Raw genomic sequence first — 6607 nt, 5'->3', positions numbered from 1 at the left:
TGGGCGAAAAGTATGTTATGTGAATATTACATCCCAAATAGTTTTATTGTTTCCAGATTTCGTTTGATCGGTAGCTTCATGGCAATGACATTCAAAAGCGGATACGATTCTCGGAAAGGCATTTACAGAAACTGGAGTGTGATATGGAGTCTCTATGCGAGATTTTGTTTACAGAGGACCGTTTACAATCACGAACATGTCAGTCACCGCAATATGCTCCACTGGTCAGTTGAAAATCCTTGCTGGTTGCAAGAACTGGATAAAAATCGACCTTGGTCAGTCAACGTAGGGTGCGAGCTTTTGAAGTATCGCATAATTGGTACCTGTTTTATTCGTGGGACTAGAAATATTCACAGTTATGTACAGTTCTTAACAGATAAGAAGCCGCATTTACTGAAAGAAATGCTGCTGAAAATAAGGCAGGCCATGTGGTAACAGCACGATTGATATGTCACCCATACCACACCGATAATTACAGGTCTGCTTCACAGGAAATTTAGATGCCTTAGGATAAGTCGTTCGGGAACACGAGCTGGCGTGCATGCTGGATATATTTACAATTATTAGTGGGGAAAATTGAAACAAATATTCTAGAAGAAGAAATCGACGACTGAAGCGGATATGAAATGCTATGTAACATGTCTGTGGTGCGAGAAGTTAGAATGAAGTTAAACGTGCAATATTTCGCTTTTTAGCACATTTTGGTGCTCAAGATCAACATACTGAGCGCTTTAAATGACATACACACTGAAATATACACGAGTTATGTGTTTGCTAACGTTTGCTTCACTAGGGCAGACGTTTGTGGAAGCTCTCAAAGCCCCCCCCCCCCCCCTTCCCCGGCCAACGTACACCACCCGCGTATACTGCGCATTTTTATAAGAAAGATGGAGTCTAATAGCCTGACATCCCGTCGCCGCAGAGGTCCTTAGTCCTTAGAAATGGTGAGAACGGTGAGGTTCAATGAGGGGGAGGGGGCAGGGAACTGGCAGTGCCATTTTCAAAGAAACACAGAAACACTCCATTATTTGCGTAGAGCGATTACTAAAAAAAAAACATTGAGGCAGACGTTTCAGAGCCACGGATCAATTATTTCCCGTTCTAAATCTCTTACATCTCTCCATGTTGTTTTAGTTCGAGAGGAGTAACGACTGTCATTTCGACGTAGTGTATCTAACCTTCTCTGCATAGCTTCGTGCAACGCAGCACGCGCCTAGAGGTTCTTCGGCAGACTTTTGGCCAAATAGTGTATGTGTGAGAGATAAAGAATACTGACAACGTTGGCTGAAGGAAGCATGCAGTCACTGAGAAATTGTAGAAGAACATAATAGCTTAAATTAGACTGCTCAGTTTAAAGTTTAGATTAGTAGTGAAAGTGAATCCTAACATGCCCCGATTTTGAAGAAGCTGTCTCTTTCACAGATTAAGTTACAAGCCACGCAAAGTCAACCAATGAATGCAAACTAACTACAGCAAAATATTGAACTTACTGTGCCACCACACACTTATTCAAATGGCGCAACGCCAAATAGTGGGCAGACTAGTATGAAACTGAACGTAAGTGAACACAAAAAAATCATTTAATGTAAGGTGCTAGCAATAGTGGAAGTGTGTTAACAACTCGGTCACGGAGTGTAAACGCCAACTGTAATCATTATAGCTAAACACGTAATATATTCTCTTCTGTTGAATCAAAAACAGTGTGCCGGCCGCTGTGGCCGAGCGGTTCTGCGCGCTTCAGTCCGGAACCGCGCTGCTGCTACGGTCGCAGGTTCGAATCCTGCCTCGGGCATGGATGTGTGTGATGTCCTTAGGTTAACAGATGTATGTATTTCTAAGTCTAGGGGACTGATGAGCTCAGATATTAAGTCCCATAGTGCTTAGAGCCATTTGAACCATTTCAAATACAGTGCCTCTGCAATTCATATCAGCGCCACACTTTTTCCTTTAATGTAAAAATTCATGCACAGAACGTGATTCGTAATATTTAGAACATTATGACCTAACTTTGATATGAAGAGCCTTCAGAGTAAAATCGACTGAAAAAAAATACATGCCTCCATGGCATACAAAAAAAGACATTAGAAAAAGTGCAGATGCATACTTATCATGTGAACAATGTTTCCATAGACAATGCAGAGAATTTAATACGCTTAAGTTATGGAAACAGTGGTTGAACTGACTGTATAACTCTTCGGAGTAACTGACAAAAGTCGCATGTTGTACCAAGCTTCGAGTCTAGTGGCTACACAAGGCGGGTTCCCGGATTCGATTCCCGGCGGGGTCAGGGATTTTCTCTGCCTCGTGATGACTGGGTGTTGTGTGCTGTCCTTAGGTTAGTTAGGTTTAAGTAGTTCTAAGTTCTAGGGGACTGATGACCATAGATGTTAAGTCCCATAGTGCTCAGAGCCGTTTTTGAACTACACAAGGACGCAAACAATTTCCAATAGCACGTGGAACACCCATTTGCGATTCGCGGTAAATTTAGGAACGTGAAAATTTAATCGTGAAATATAACTACGTAACCAATTATTAACGAAGTAACTTTGCAGATAAGCAATGACTTCGGATAATGCAGATAAAGAGAATCATTTCACCAATCAGCAATCCAGCGACGCACCATCCGACACCAGATGGACGACTGCAAGCTACCGATAAGAACTAAAATAAAATGAAATTCTCCTGAATAGGCCATTAAGGCCCTACGGTACCGACCGGCCGCCATGTCATCCTCAGTTCATAGGCGTACTGGATACTGATATTGAGGGCATGTGGGCAGCACACCGCTCTCCCGGCCGTATGTCAGTCTCCGAGACCGGAGCTGCTGCTTCTCAATCGAGTAGCTCCTCAGTTTGCTTACAAGGGCTGAGTGCACCCCGCTTGCCAACAGCGCTCGACAGACCGGATGGTCACCCATCCAAGTACTAGCCCAGCCCGACAGCGCTTAACTTCGGTGATCTGACGGGAACCAGTGTTACCACTGCGGCAAGGCCGTTGGCTACCGATAAGAAGCAGGAAGCAATTGTTTGGAAGGCATGCTTCTGTGCCTGGCTACACTCTCATTGTCCTACCCTCCCAGAAGTGCACGACCATTCTTATGGTATCCTCACAGAGAGAAAAATTCGAAGATAGCGAATGTCTGTGGTACAGAATCATCTTTGCATGCTGCTATAACTACGAGTAATTTGCGAAGTAATGAGAATATAGGGAAACTAGAATTGAGCATTGAAAGCGGCGATTTAACAGCTAACTAAATTAAATGGATGCAAACGATCACGAAGCCTTCGCTTGCGTTTTCCCGAGGGAAAGTACAGCCGCTTTAAATGTCGTACGTCAACGGTAATGTTTGACAACACGTTTGTCAGCCAACAATCTGCATCTTCGGACCGTGATGAAAACTGTTGAAAACGCTGTCACGTGTCGTGTTGGCTATGGCGTAGTCGCAAATCTCCAGCACACTGTTTTTCCTTCTGACACGTAACTATTGGCCACGGATTTAAATGTTAGTGGGCGACGCCCGTCAGCACATCACCACAAACATGAGCGGTTGCGCAACCACTGGGTCCGACGTCCCGGAGTCGAGTCCTTGCGGCAACCAGCGTCCTCCAGAGTTCACCGCCGGAATGATAAATGCCAGCGCTGCTGCTAGCCGCTCGGCTGCAGTAATACGAGGGCTGCCGGCCATCGCGATAAATATTTATCCCGGGGTCGTGGTCGTGCCGACCTGGTCGTAATTACCGCCGCTGGTCCTTGACGCCTCTCGCCGTGCCGAGCCATGCCGCGCCGCCCACCACGAAGCCGGCTGCTGCTCAGCCCGGAAACGTCCGCCGCTCAATCCTATTGTTCCGAGGCTCTCACAACAAAGCCGTGCACCCTACCAATGGCCAGCTACTAATAAAGGCAGCGTTTATGACAATATCATAACAACAACACACTGCTTTAAAAACTGGACAAGATTTGAGTGACACGCGTGTCTCGCAAAATGTAGCTCCTTTCGCTCTGATGACATCGATACTCCTATGAGGCATCGAAAGCGTTGAGAAGCCACGATTCTCCATTTCCGTTCATTTGTCGGGCACAGCTCACAGAAACTGTAAAAACTTCGAAACTTGTGTACTGTGGAGCTTTGGCGTGTGTTATGGATGTAATTTTTCACAGTGGAGCGTCTAAAAACAAAAAAGCAGATCGATTTTGTAGAGTGGTATACACGAGGCGTGTTTTTTAAGTGAGTACCGTTTTGAAATTAAAAAAAGACGCACTAAGATAACTCAATAATTTTATTTTTACATGAAAGCTTGTACCTTAATCTACGCTCTGACGCAATTACAGTCTGATTCTTCCTTGTTTACGTTGTGTACTGAGTGTTTAACATGCCTCCGATAATCGTGAGTCCCACCGACTGTGAAGTACGGGCTGTTATAAGATTTCTTAGTGCTAAAGGCTTAAAATCGATCGATAGTCATCGTGAGATCTGTGCAGTTTACGGAGAAAACATTATGAGTGATGGAATGGTAAGAAATTGGGTGAGAGCATTTAAAGATGGAGCACAAATATGCACGATGAACAACGGAGTGGGCGTCCTTCGGTCGTTGACGAAAGTTTGGTGCAAGAAGTGGACAATAAGGTGAGAGAAAACAGGCGCTTTACGATTTCCTCCTGGCGGTATGACTTTCCTGTTTCTCGTAGTGTTTTGTATGGCATTGTGACCGAGCACTTGAATTACCGATAATTGTGCGCATGTTGGGTACCGACAGTGTTGACGGATGTGCCCAAAACCAAACGTTTAGACTGTGCATTGACTTTCCTTGAGCCGTACCACAACGACGGTGATGATTTCTCAAGCCAAACTGTTACGGGCGATGAAACATGGGTGGCCTACGTCACACCAGAATCAAAGCAACAGTCCATGGAATCTCAACAAGGGCATCGATTTGCTGCAAGACAACGCTCGTCCGCATGAGGCGAATCAGACCAAAGATCTCATCACATCTTTTCGATGGCAAACTCTAGATCATCCTCCGTACAGACCCGATCTTGCGCCCAGTGACTACCATCCGTTCCTGCACTTGAAGAAACACCTAGGTGGTCAGCGTCTTAAAGTGGTGATGCAGTGGTTAACAAGTCAGGCGGCAGACTTCTATGAGAAGGGTCCTCAAAAACTGGTACAACGTTATGACAAGTGCCTCAACATCGACGGGAATTATGTAGAAAAGTAGATTAAGGTACAGGCTTTCACGTAAAAAAAAAATTATTGAGATGTCTTAGTACGTCTTTCTTTTAAATTTCGAAACGGTACTTACTTAAAAAAACAGGCCTCGTAACAATGTTAACAATTAATTATAACTGCGCAAACTTCCGTTGAAAGTACGAAGTGGGCAGGTAAGACGTATAAATTAAACTCATAATGCACAGATAAAACCAGTGACAAATCTTACATCTTAAAATATGGTGTTACCATTGTTCTTCAATATGAAGAGCATGTGACACACGCAATAGGTAAAAATACAGCGTTAAAGATAAGTATGTAATAAGGCATATGACCTGGTAAGTTTGTGTATTGGAAATATTAAAATAAGATAATTAACAGTTGTGTCTAAATCCCAATTACCTTTTATGTACAAGTTTGTGTTGGTGTTGGAAATAAAGCGATCAGTCTGTGTATTTGGCGTAGTAAACGTCGCAATATGTCACCCTTGCGCAACCATCCGCCTCTATGTGAAAAGTAATAATACACGAAGCATATTCGCAGTTGCGAATAGGAACAACCATGAGCTGTGTAATGGAATGACGACAGTGAACATTTGTGCCAGGCTGGGCGGAGGAGAACGCGAATTTTCCGCTTATCGCGAACAGTCGCTTTACCATTAAGCTATCTGAGCGCGTTCCATTACCATACCTAAACTTCCATATGTTATAACGTTGTTGCTTTGTTTTGCTATGAAAGCGGTGCTGCTATTCAATAAAAGCGGGTTAAAATCTGTGAGCTGTCTGGGGAGGTTAACCTTGCATTACTGCGCAACTGTTTCACCAGGTATCCTGACTAGCTTACCAAATTCCCAACCAGACTAACATTAATTATAATCTTCTAATAGTCATACGACAACCGGTGATTTATATATATACATATACACACACACACACACACACACACACATATATATATATATATATATATATATATATATATATATATATAAGAGAATTAAAAAAAAGAAATAAATCAGTTTATATTTGGAAATTTATTTTAACATTGATCATTGAAATTTCAGCATATTAAACGTGAGTCATAACTAAGCTGGTGCCTTATTTAGGACTGTGAAAATGTGAGTTCGTAATCTTACGGATCACATCAAATATGGAGCCAAGATTGGGAGACTGCATACAACACTGCATTCATAAAATAACACACGAAGAACGTTGAAACATATGCAAGAGGAAATTAACCACAACCAACCGATTCAATTTTCACCCAAAGAAGTTACGTTCGTAGCACAATCCTGTCCGTCATGTAATTACCACACACCGGTATACTAAATTCATACTAACTCTCTGTGAAATCTTCCCAAAAAGAATAGCTGAGGGCTACTTTGATGATTACACCACATGC

The 6607-nt window shown here is 43.1% G+C and overlaps 1 pseudogene; it reads right to left on the bottom strand.

The window, feature by feature from the left end:
* Positions 1-2881: 2881 nt before the first annotated feature.
* LOC126485273 (5S ribosomal RNA) lies at positions 2882-2999 on the bottom strand (annotated as a pseudogene).
* Between the last annotated feature and the right edge of the window lie 3608 nt (positions 3000-6607).

The sequence above is a fragment of the Schistocerca serialis genome, chromosome 6 (genome assembly GCF_023864345.2).
Source record: "Schistocerca serialis cubense isolate TAMUIC-IGC-003099 chromosome 6, iqSchSeri2.2, whole genome shotgun sequence".
Taxonomy (NCBI): Eukaryota; Metazoa; Arthropoda; class Insecta; order Orthoptera; family Acrididae; genus Schistocerca; species Schistocerca serialis.
This window is presented reverse-complemented; position numbering and strand designations above follow the sequence as displayed.